The sequence below is a fragment of the Ursus maritimus genome, unplaced genomic scaffold (assembly GCF_017311325.1).
Source record: "Ursus maritimus isolate PB19 unplaced genomic scaffold, ASM1731132v1 scaffold_10, whole genome shotgun sequence".
In the NCBI taxonomy this organism is placed as follows: domain Eukaryota; kingdom Metazoa; phylum Chordata; class Mammalia; order Carnivora; family Ursidae; genus Ursus; species Ursus maritimus.
The window spans coordinates 9,660,911-9,673,591 of record NW_024423344.1 but is presented as its reverse complement, the minus strand read 5'-3'; the positions used below and the strand labels follow the sequence as shown (position 1 = coordinate 9,673,591).

At 43.6% G+C, this 12,681-nt stretch overlaps 1 long non-coding RNA gene across 1 annotated transcript in view; it reads right to left on the bottom strand.

The window, feature by feature from the left end:
* Nucleotides 1–7,771: 7,771 nt before the first annotated feature.
* The window catches only part of LOC121100528, a 43,171-nt gene continuing 38,261 nt past the window's right edge, over nt 7,772–12,681 (bottom strand). The window contains exon 3 of the long non-coding RNA XR_005832286.1: nt 7,772–7,974. This is a non-coding gene — a long non-coding RNA (uncharacterized LOC121100528). The remainder of the gene's footprint in view (nt 7,975–12,681) is intronic.

Sequence of the window (12,681 nt, the reverse complement as noted above, 5' to 3'; positions counted from 1 at the left end):
CTCCTGACTACCCCAAAGAGAGTCTCTTCTCTTTACTTTGCTATTCAAGTCCCCAACCCCTCTGCCTCATTCCTGGCTGTCATCAGTCCCACACTCCAAACTTTAGGCAAAAGACTCTCCCCCCTCCACAGAAGTGTCCGGTCCTTTCCCTGGGCTATACCCCCTGCAGCACGGGATCCCTCCTGCTCTGCCTGCTGAAATCTTGTTGCTGTTGGATGCCACTTCACAAGCATCTGTCCTCTCTGAGGGACCCCAGTGACCTTGGCTGGAGGAAGAGCTCCTTCCTGCGGCTCCCTTAGCGTCATAAGACATCCTACACATCGTGATTTGAACAAGTGTATCTTCTCAGGAATTAGAAGTCAGGATCTGACGGTAGCTTTTAAATGTTCCATTTACCAAATAGGTGTTGCATTAAACAGAACAGCCAGGGCGGCGAGTGAAGTGTCCTTGGAATCAGGCATGATTCAGACCGTACGTGTGTTGAGGAGGAGGTGGGGTGGGAGCCATGGAAGGAGGCTCTCAGCAGAGCTCTCTCCTGGCAACAGGTGCCTCACACAAGTCCATGCTCCCCACTCTTGCCCCAGGTGGAAAGGTACAGAACAATCCACCACGGCATTTGCCCCTTTCAGGAAGCAGATGCCAAAAGGAGTCAAGGAGAGGGCTCGGCCTCATTAGGCAGCTTTCTCTCTCCATCTCTCTGTGCTGGCGGGCACTGTCCTGGAGAAGCTGCAGGAGGCAGTGATATCCTTAGTCATTCACTCATGCTTTCAGTGTTCCACAGAAGTTTCTTACTTAAAAATGATTTTCCCAAAGAGAGAAATTTATCGTATTTTCTAGACTGTGATCGTCACACAGCAGGTACACTTTAAGTGGGCCTCCCCGAGGCACAGGCATACTCCATCACCCCAGCAAGGGCTGAGCACGCTCTGGCAGGTAAACTACGGCACTGCCTCACAGAGTTAGAGGAGCTAAATGACATCACACACGCCAGCGCGTGACACTCTAGTCTTGTCCCCAAAGTTGGACCTTTAGTTATCCCATTTCATCGAAAAACTGAGGTCTAGGTGGAGTACCTGGGTAGCTCAGTCAGCTAACTGCTTGACTCTTGATTTTGGCACAGGTCACGATCTCAGGGTCGTGAGATCAAGCCCCACATAGGGCTCCATGCTCAGCAGGGAGTCTGCTTAAGATTCTCTCTCTCCCTCTGTCCCTCCCCCTGCTCACGCTCTCTCTTTCTCTCTCAAATAAATAAATCTTAAACAAAACAAAACAACTGAGGTTTAGAAAAGTTAACAAACTCCTCTCTCACAGGAAAGAGGTTTTGGAGCCGAGGCAAATGTATCTCCCATCTCTCCAGTCAGTATCTCTTCTTTAAAGTTATCATTCCTTTGACTTGCTTTTACTTAGAGGGGAGTTTACAGCAATTCACTTCTTTTAAAATAAATTTTCCAGTGACACCAAAGCAGAGACTGTGGTATTTATCAGAGGGCGTGGGTCTAAAGAGGTTGAGTGGCATGGCCTTGTGATGTGCCATTTCCACAATGCTCTCCTGCCTCCTTGGCCTGTAGGAAAAGGACACTAAATTCTGCATCTCTGCATATTTTAAAGGCATGCACTTTTACTACAGAACACTTCTAACCAACTGCCCACCAGGGGCTGGGGGAAGCCTGAAGGCTTCCTTTCAAAAGTAGCAAATGAAACTCATCTTTCCTCTCCCTTGGCATCCATCTGTATTCAAAAGAGGTATCATTTAATTTAAAAAAGGAAACTATTTATGACAAAGTCTAAGAGAGATGAACTGAATGGGGGCAATTTCTACCTTAGTCAAATATCTATTATTTTCTTACTATGACAGTTATATTATTATCAGTGAAGTTAGCTCTTATTGGGGACCAGTACTGGGGATCTTCCATAAAAGTTGAAAAGACTTTGTAATTTTAAGTTTTATTTTCTATCTGTCATGATGCTTTCCATTGTTGACACCCTAAGCCAGAGGTTCTTAATATTTCAAAGAGCTGCTTGGCCTAGTGGAGGGATTTCCACTCTCTGATATTGGGAATATTTTGATATTTTGGGGGTTATGCTAAGAATTTCCTTAAGCTAGAGCCATAAAAGTAAAAGCGAACACTCACTGTTGTCCCAGCAAGGTACTGCGGCCACATTTACTGTTGTGACACATACATTCTTCCAGAACAGCAGTCACTGAACGGTCCATTTACTACTTCACTAACATTTCCCACTACGTTACACACTGAAGAATCGTCAGAAGTGTTCACATTCTCTCTAAGCCTTTAGTTATTCAAGATAAAATTAAGGGAAGAAAAGATAATCATAGGGCATTGTCTATAAAGGAGGGGGACAGAAAACACTATATTTAAATGATCTTTTTTTTTTTTTTAAGGATTTAAGGAACAACAAAGAGCTTACTGTTCTCAATTTTGATTCAGCTCTGAGAGCTCCATTCAATGGAAAAGTCTCTGAAATACAAAATCCTTTGGCGGTTGGATATAATGGCATCTTGACTGCTTTTGGAGCTCTAGGGCAGACATTTATTCTGATAAATTCCTGGGTTTTAAAATCTGAATATACCAAATGGCTAAAGCCAGCAAGCATTTATTTTACAAAGAGATTCTACACCTGTCTTTTCTCTTCTCCCCTTTAGCACTCACCCTACTCTGACCAAACAACAAAGCCAAGGGCTCTGGAGCATGAAGATGAATCTGGGTGGTCTTCACTACGAGGGGTTTTCGATCTGTTACAGAGCAATCATTGCATTTTAGAAATGATTCCTGAGTGCCTAGGTCTCTATTCATAAATCATTAGGACACCACTTTGCAGACAACAGACTTTGAATGTCCCCTTCCCACATATGATATGCTCTTCCTTCATCTTCACTCATCTAGAATCCCACTCATGTCCTTCATGGCTCTTCCGAGTCCCCTTCTTAGACCATTCACAGTGGTCTTCCCATTCACAATAATCGGGCTTGCACCTGTGCACATACCCTTTTCTTTATGGCAACAGGTTAAATATTACTTTAAATAGTTTTCTGTTAACATCCTGTCCAAGTGTTAACTTTTTGATAACTGTTTTACTTTTTGCTTTTTCCGATTATGTTCTTTTCTCCTTAATTACATTAAGAGTACCTTGAAGGTTAGAGGGGCAGAGGGAGAGGTAGCACATAATCCTGTGGAAAAACATGGGTGTTGAATATGGACTAACCTGCTTTTATATCATGGCTCCCATCCCTTTCTAATTATGTGGTCTTTAGAAGGGCTACATAATCTCCCTAGGCTCAGTTTCCTCACCTGTCGTATGAGAATAGTGTCTAAGCCTTGCAGGGTTGTTGTCGTGATGGTTACAATAATATAAATGTTACAAATAGATATATATTATATATATGATTATATATTATATCCTATGTATCTTATGTACATATTATGTACATTCTTATGTACATACCATATTACATACACAATATACTGTATTATACATACATATATATACATATAAAATATATCTAACGTGTGTGGGACATTGGAGATGGTCAATAAGCAGGAGTGATATTGTTTTTAAGGAGTTCTGCCTTTTACTTTTAAGTCCTCCATAGAAACCTCCATAGGGTAGAGGCAGCATTGATAAAAATCTACTAATGAAAGTGAGTTGAAAAGTTGAAGTTGAAATATAGAAACTATATTTAAAAATATATACCCTTAACTAACAACAGTAACATAGATCAAGTGAATATAGCAAAATGTTAATAAATATTAAATATAGATGATGGGTGTTTGAATGTTGTTCTTTCTTCTCTTCTGTATTTAAAATGATTGTGTAATATAAGATCAAATAGTAAAAACTATATATATATATATATATATACACACAGGGGAAAAAGGAGGCTGATGCATTATTAGTTTTTATTAAGCTTATATAGTACACAAACATTTCATATTCGTTTTCAAGTCTTTTATGCCTAAACTATGTGATAATAAAGAAATTAAAACCCATGATCTACTACCACATTTATAAAGCCAAAGATAAAAATGATGCAAATCAACATAAAAATACTGAATAAACATAACAAATCTTACTAAAAATAAGATGAAAAACAATACACCCTCAGATGTAACTTGTATAAAACTTGATGGTACACAGCACACCACTTAATACAGGACCGTTGCCTGCGTTGTTTCCTGGATTGGCCACCAGGGGCTGCTAAAGAGTAGCATTCCCGGGGAACCAGGCAGCCAGAAAAAATAAGGATCATTCAACTTGACCCTAAGAAGTGCAGAGTCGGAGAGTCAGGCTCATTACTACACCACCCGCAGGTATCGCAGCACAGATTTCAGCAGATCTGTCTGCCCTGTGGTGAGGACCAGGCCGGGGCGGCGCTGCCTGGAACGAGCGCAAGTGTGAGGCTGATGTTAGCACCTAAATGTGGCATCTTGGAATCCCTGGACACCGGGCTCAGGCTGTGTCACAGCCGACAGTTTTCACAGCTGCTCTGCCAGGAGCTGTGAAGCATGGGGCCGGAATGGGAGATTCTTATCTAGGCTTCTAATTCCTTTTTTCTAGTGACTTCCCATACACTGAGACTTACTTCCAATACATCCTTAATGGTATCAGCACATTCTGGAAAAAAATATATAGCAGCAGCTGAATAGCTAGACTAGAAAATTATTTCTATCCTAAAGTACACTCCAGGCCAACTCTTTATGTGCATTTATAGAGAAATAAGAGTGGTTTGTACTATGTTTTAGCTTTGTCTCATCTATGTCTTATTCATCTTATTTGAGAGTCAGATATTTGAGGGCAGGGCTTTGTCAGATTTCCTTGTACTCAAAAAGAAGGTTTCACTCAATAATTGTTTGAAGTAACTTCATTCATTAATTTACGACATTCTTACAATAATTTTGTGAAGCATGATTAACCCTATTTGAAATTAAGGAAACAGAGACTCAAGCATGACTGGTCAGAGGGGACTTGGCTTGTGAAGCCGGAGCAAGGCAAGGATAGTACTCCTTCTGGTGATGTGATGAGGCTCAGAGAGGGGCAGTAACTTGGTCAAGATTTCATATGTAGACGGAGCGGAAGATGGGGCTGACTCCCTGCTGGTCTCGTGCCCTCCCTACCGCGCCATGCTTTGCAGACCAATCTGCTACAGTATAGAAACAATACATGAATCGACTTCCAAGAGACATAGTCTAGTCTTCTAACCACAAAAGAAAAGAGATACTGCCTTTTCACGCTGGCCATAGAGGTCACGCTCTTCAGAGCTGGCATGAGGGGCTCTGGCTACCCCCACACAGAATTATAAAGTACTGGCTTCCCAAGAGAGTGCCCCTGAGCATCTTGGGATCAGGGACCTTGGAAGAGAGGGTTCCACCATTGGAGGTTTCCTGGTTGCTGTGCCTCTATTTTCTTAGGTGCTCCCGCCCCTGCCTCCCACCTCCTAGTCTAATCTGGTACAACTGGGCAAACTCTCAAATCAACCATCTTAACCACGTAGGACACGTGGCAGCCTCTGCGGAAACCACTTATGTTCAATTACAGACTTTTTTTTTTTAACACGCCCATTTTTAGTTCTGGGGTTTATCCGGAGAGGGAGTTGAGATCGGAAAGATAGAAAAGCACACATTGTGTGGGAGGTGAAATGCCATGGTCGTTTGGGAGGCCTGTCTGGAGCTGCGGGTTGTGATTTACTGAAAAGAAAATGAAATTCATGTCTGCCATCCGTCTTGCTGCAATGTCATGCCGAGTGCAAGTCGAGAAGTAGGGAGGTCTGAAGGCGATGCCTACAAATCACCTGCTAGACCTTTCTGGTCTCTGATTTAAGAGCCATGTGTATGCTTCAGAGAAATAAAGCTCTTGGTCCATGGGCCAACAAGGACTATTCTGGAGGCACAGAACTACATAACTATGGGGAACCAACCCTTAATTTCTGCACAGGAACTCCCTTCTCTGCCATAGTGCCATAAATGGGGTCCAAAAGTTCCACCTTGGGAACACAGCACATATTACCAATATGTTACACCAGTGTCTGCTGATAGGTCTAGCCGTAGAAACTTTCATCAAGGATCGGTTGTGTGATGAGCACCGGGTGATGTATGGAATAGCTGAATCACTCTATTGTACTCCCTAAACTAATGTAACACTGTGTGTTAACTATAGTGGAATTAAAATTTAAACAAAGGATTTGTTAAAACACTGGCTGATGCATGGGAAGAGTACTCCCAGAAGGGCAGGGTGACAACATCAGTGTTATCATTGAACCTCAATGGACAACCCTGTTCTCCTCTCTTTATTAAAGACTTGACAGTCAGTGGAAAATACGCATAAGCTGAAAAACAAAAAACATGCCTCTGTTTCTCTAATAAGAAAACTGCTCACTATTTACCACAGCAATCAGGCCTCGCTGGCCCCTCAAAAATGTGTTTGTAATTTTAATTCTTACAGGGGTTGGTGTAGAGTGACTTGAGCTATTCAATGTTGATACCCATGGTACTAGACCAGAAAGGAAGGTATACAATTTGAAGTGGTCATTCACTGTGAACACTGTGGTTGGGAAAGAGGCTGAAGGTCTGTTCTTCTTGTCTTTCATTACACCAACAAATTGGTGACTGGGTCTTTCTGCTGAAAGCTTTGAGTGAAACAGAAAAGAACAACAACGACCACAAAAAAGGCAGCTCAGGCTTCTGTACTGGGGGCAGGCGGGGCTGTAGGATGTCATAAAAAGCCAGAGTCCTCCGTGCTTTAATGTTCAGGTGATAACAAAACCAGGGACGTGGTACGACTTAACATTCTTCTGCTTTTCTTCTTTAACGTAGCCAGACACTTAGCTATTCCATGTTCTGATTTGGAGAGCACTTACAAAGTATTTTTACTTCCTCCCATTTATAGTTACCAGAAGGTCCATATATGAAACTCAAAATGCCTTATGGATTCTTACCATGCTGATTCATACTGTTTAAACCTCGAAGGTAATGTTCATCTTCTCCCCCAAACATGCCTTGGCTATTTCTTGCTGGAACACAAGTGCATTCCATCAGACACCAGGCTCCCATTAACCTCTGCTCCATGTTGAGAGGTGGGAAAGCTTAGCTACGTCACGGCTAATAGCAGACTCAGTGTGTGGATGGCCCCAGGAGCCTCTGGACAACTTATCTGCTGGAAGAAACCAACTCTCTGCATTTTCAGAGAAACCAAGGGAGGAGAGAGGATGCCGTCCACACCATACTGCTCTGTGAACACTGTGAGCGTGGCCCCGAGTCCTCGGCCATGATGCCTCCAGACCTGGCATGTTCCATTTCCCAACAAAAGCCAAAGTGGAACAGCACTGTGGCCCTGCCTCCCTTTTATCTGAAATGTGCAGAAATTTTAGAATTTGGCCATTTCATCCCTAAAACGCAAACAATCTCACGTTCCAGCCTTTTCAAAGATCTCACCTTCAAAATGTTCTTTTACAAGTTCTTGTTTCCTTTTCTACATAACTTTCCCTTTTGAAATCAAGGTTACTAAAGCATTCTCCCCAGACTAATTTCTCTCACACATAAGTATAATCTTGGCTCCTGAGACGTTAGATGCTGCTGCTGGAGATTTTGTATGACCTTCTGAAAATCGAATCAATCTCTAACCCGAAACCCAAACTAAGACACACACACACACACACACACACACACACACACACACACACAGAGCTGTCACCATCACCACCCACCTCTCCAGCAAAAAGCCCCTCAACATTCACCAAACGTGGCCTCACCTTTCTGGAGAAATACTGAGTGGACACGGCAAACGCCTGGAAGCCGCACAAGGCCCTCCGCAGCTCCCCCTGCACGAGGCCCAGCTGCCTGGCCTGCTGCTGGCACCTCTCCTTCAGCCGCTGTACCAGCTGCCTCTCGGCCTCGCGGGTCTGCAGGTCTGGCTTGGGGGAAAACCCATTTCGGGGCGCCGCAGTCCTCTGTTTGGGGTATCCTGTAGAGAATAACAGCCGCTAGTGAAAAAGCATTCGTCCCAAATGTGACAACAGCTCTTGGGTATAGAAGGATTTCATTCAGAGCGAGTGGCCGAGAAGGCTGGTCATTTTGGGTACTGACAAGAAAAAACAGACAGGGACTTAAAATGTTTTCTCTGTTCATGTGGCTCTCAGGGCAGAGTTTCATGCTTAGAAAAAGAATACCAGACAAAATCGTCAGCTTCCTTCCAGCTCCCTGCAGGTCTACTAGGTCTGCTTAGAGAGACTGACGCAGGTTCTTGTCTTTTGGGTTTTTTTCCTTCAAGGGGATTACTCTGTGAAAATGTCTAATGGGAAATAAATCAGCCAATCCAGGCTGAAGTTAGAATTAGAACCTAGCAACCTTTGAACTGGCCATCCGGGAGTAATGCCTACACATCCCCCCTCTCTCCCTTCCTCAGGTTGCTTTACAGACCCTCTCTTTGATAATCAGGGTCAATCATACCTCTCATGACCTCTGCTCCAGGGATTTCTGGCTTTAAATTCCTATGGCATCAATGTCCTCCAAAATAATCCCCCCACATGATCGCTCATGCCACCTCCAGAGCTAAAGGTCCAGTCCAAGCCACCATAACCTCCACCTTCTAATGGGAAGCCCTGCTGCTTCTCAGCTTTCACTGCACAACAGCCAGAATGATCTTTATGAATATAAAACAGCTCCAGACCTGCGTGGACCCCTCCCTGCAGCTGTGCTCCATTTCGGTAGAAACAAAGTGTTCCTTCCTTCCCATAGCCCACAGGCCCTCTGAGGTCCAGCTCCTGCCGGGCAAACAGTGGGTGTGGGGAGGACACAGAGGAAGGAACCAGAAACTCCACCTGGGGCTGGGGACAGGGTGGGGGAGGCTTTAAGGAGAATGACTATTAGGTGGAGGCTTGGGGGGTAAAGGCAAGGCCCCCGGGGAAGAGCTCACAGGTGAGCAGTGTATCACGATCAAAGACCCAGGGGTGAGCGAGCATTTCTCTCAGAACCTGTGCTTCCGGTGTGAGGCGCAGACCCAGCCTGGTACCCACAGAAAAACCTCGGTGGTAGACTGTGGACCTCTATTCCCCAAGAACATTCCTTCCTTTGCTCAAGTAGAGAACGTGACATGGACACTGAGCACGTGATCATAAACAAACTTCAATATTTCAAAAGTTCTTTGGTCTCTCCTGCCCCCCTCCAAAATATCAGGGAGTAACAGAAAACCGATCAGAAAATGGTCTCTTCGGTATCCAATCCACTGACACACGGCAGGGTAGCAGGCGTACTCTCCTGAACACTCAAGTGGCCTCATCTTTTAAGGGGAAAAATGGTTAACTGATCAAAATACTTCTGATTGTTAAGTTAACGGCAACCGTGCCCATTTTAACTAAATCTTCCTCTTCTTAAGAAATCATCAGAGATTGCAAAAAGCCACCTCGCGTATGACATATCTTCAACTATTACGGCTTAATGAAGTAGTCGAATGTGAAATTAATGCTTCTTTAAAACTGTCTTTACAACAGTGGAATACATAATAATCCAGAAAATTCACTTGCACATCTTAGGCAAATCAATCTTAGTACGTGCTCAATCCCGATATTCTCAATACTGGTCACAAAAGAAAAATAATTATCAACAAAATGTGGGAGATTTTACTGCTGCCTACATTAAACTCTAAGACATGGCCCAAGACCCAAGGTAGATTTTCTTTTTCATGATTACTGTTTTCCATTTAATTGGTGTGGCTGGTGGTTTTATAAAACACTCCAGTGTTTTAATTAATGTGTTGCGATACCATGTGCCCTACACCATTATATATATATAATAGAAGGCCCTTCTTTTAGAAATCTAAATGAAATAATAAAAGATACTTCTAGCTCAGTGAGTTGGAGCTAATTGCAATCTGTGGCATGTAGAATCATGTCTGAATCTGTGCATGTTGTAAGCACTCATGTTGTGTGTTTTTGGTTGTCAGATTTTTACCCTGTTGTTCTTATTATTATTACCATGATTATTTTCCTCATTATCGTTAGTATTAGGCTAGCAATGATACTCCCTGGTGAATGGACAACATAAAGAAAGGATTTGGTGAAGTCCTATTCCTGGAGTTCACTTTGATACCAACGTTATTATGAAATTGCTTTGATTCACACACTCAAAATTCAGTGTTCTACTGAACACCAGTACACTCAGTCCAAATTCTACTCACGAGGCCACCAAACTGATGTTCTGAGCCAAGACAGAGGTTCCCCTGAGAACATCAGCTTTTGGTATCCACACACGTGTCTACGATTTGCTCCTTTCTGACACCTTACGAAACCAATCTTTGTTAGGGACGCCTAGCCAGCTCCACATGTGGCCTCCAACCACTGTCACAGCACAGACTAAGACTCAGGCCCCAACGTTAGGACTTACTGGAAGGAAAACCAGAGACACAAGGTTGGTTGTGGAGTTATGTAGTGCTTTAGCTGAAAAGGGTTCTGCCATTTTCTCAACAGATCAGCTAGATAGAACTCTGCCTAGGACCAAATCATTTTACTGTCAGCAGCATATTTTGGGGTCTCACCAAAACCAGTATTCTTTCTTGTGCTGTCAATGTTTGTTAAGTACCTCTCTAGCTAACTCCCTGAAGTATTGTTCTGTCACTTACTCTCCCGTCCACCCACATGTCACACCATTCCCAGGACGGTACTCGAGGACAGCTGCACGGGCTCATCTACCCTCCTGGAGACAGAGAGCTTATGTGGGAAAAAAAAGACTGACACACAGCCAGCTTCACCTGTTTCACTAAAAGTTAAGGAGAATTTCTACTGTCTTCTCCTAAGAGCCAGCACATAATGGAGCTAAAATGCCAATCGGCTTAGGAAATAAGGCGTTAAGGGAACATGATGGAAAACTTGCAGAGGGCAGTGATCACACGGAGCTCGTGGAGCATGTGTTTGGCGCCGGGATGAGATGTACTGACGGTGACTGACTTCCGGCCTCCTACACCTCTGTTTCTCTGGAAGAGCCCGAGAAATGCTTTAAATGAGGGGCTGCCATGTCGCCTGAGGACACTTCCAGGTGCTGGGAGGTTTTGTTATCATCTCCTTCCCTGTTCCTTGTGGTATTTATACTACTTCCAGGGCAGTTGAAGGTTCAAAGCCGGCAGGCATGCCACTGACCTTTCTCCACAGTCAGACAGCCTACTTCCATGCGTTTGGTCTCCTTCCCAAAAATTGGTCTCCTACAATAGCCTTCTGATTTCCACTCAGTTGAAAGAGGAAGCCGATTTAATGAATAAAAGCTTTCCAAATAAGGCTTATTGATGGTTTGGAGTCTTTAAATGAAGTGAAAAAGAGTGGAAATAACCAGTTTTGTACTGACTGCCCCTTGTAAACTTCCCAACTATTAATGAGGCTTATCCCTTCAGCAACTCTTTGATAGGAAATATATGAACAGCAACACCTAGACCAGTGTCTTGCCATGACCTATGGATGACAGCTGACTTCATATGCACACTTTCTGTCATGTGTTTTGTGGGGAAGCAAAATCTTTGACAGCTTTTATTGAGCACCTACTCTGTGAACGACCTGTGTGAGCTCCAGTGAGGAGTGCACAGGAATGAGGTCCCGTCCTTGACCTGAGGCCATCCATGGTCAGAGAGAGCCCAGCGGTCTGTATTTCACATTTCTTACTCCTTGCCCAGGACTCTTCCCCCTTCAGCACACTGTTGGCCCACTCTGCAGCATCTCTGACAGATCTCACAGTATTGGAGCATACTCTAAATCCAGAACATCCTCCCATTATCTCAATCTCGCCCCAATTCCAGCTCTTCCTTGGTCATCCTACTGGTTGCATAAGTCTAATTAGGGGCAGATAGAATCTGTGATGATCCCAGTGACAACTGGCAGCTCAGAGGAAAAAGCCAGTAACCTTATAGTCCCATAAAGGTGAATGCAAGCTGTTTGCGTGCAAAGGCAGAGCACTGGGGAGAACGCAGCCCTTGAAAATGGAAAGAGAATATTAAAAATTCATCTGCAGCCACCCGCTCACTATCTAGAGGATTCTAATGGATGGAAAAGCGTGGTTTAATCTTAAAGCCTGAAGCTTAACTGACATGATAAACAAACAGGGCAGCATTGGAATCTGCCTATTTACAACATTTGAGAAGGACCATGACCTTAACCCTTGTAAATAAGAATCATAGGACACAGCTTAGCTAGATAGCCTTCTGGTTTAAGGAAAAGCCCTTCAGGAGTTTGGCCAACAACCCAGCAGAAAGGAAGTCTGATTCTTGCAGACTGGCACCAGCAGGAGCCCCTAGGTAACACAGGTGCCCAGTTCTTCATGGTCTTGGACAGGCTTTATTTGTCTTAAATAGATCTAAATTTATTCCAGAAAATTTTGCCAAGTAGCACACTATTTCCCTATTTAGTCCCGGCACTTGTTTGCAGACGTTGGCTAGTGGTGGGGAAGGTGAGCAGCAAGTGGCATGAGGGTAGGAAATTTCCTTCCAGCCAGTCCTGACCATGGGTGAAGGCAGGAATGACTAAACTGGGTATGAAACTGCTATGCTCTAGAAAGGAGAGAGTAGATTCTTTTCTATATTGGTTTATAAATGAACAAAAAACTCCAGGAGTTATAATCCAAAGTCAACTATGAAACATTTGTCACTATAACCCACTCTCTAGGTAAAATAAAGGTTGACATAAAAATATTCTCA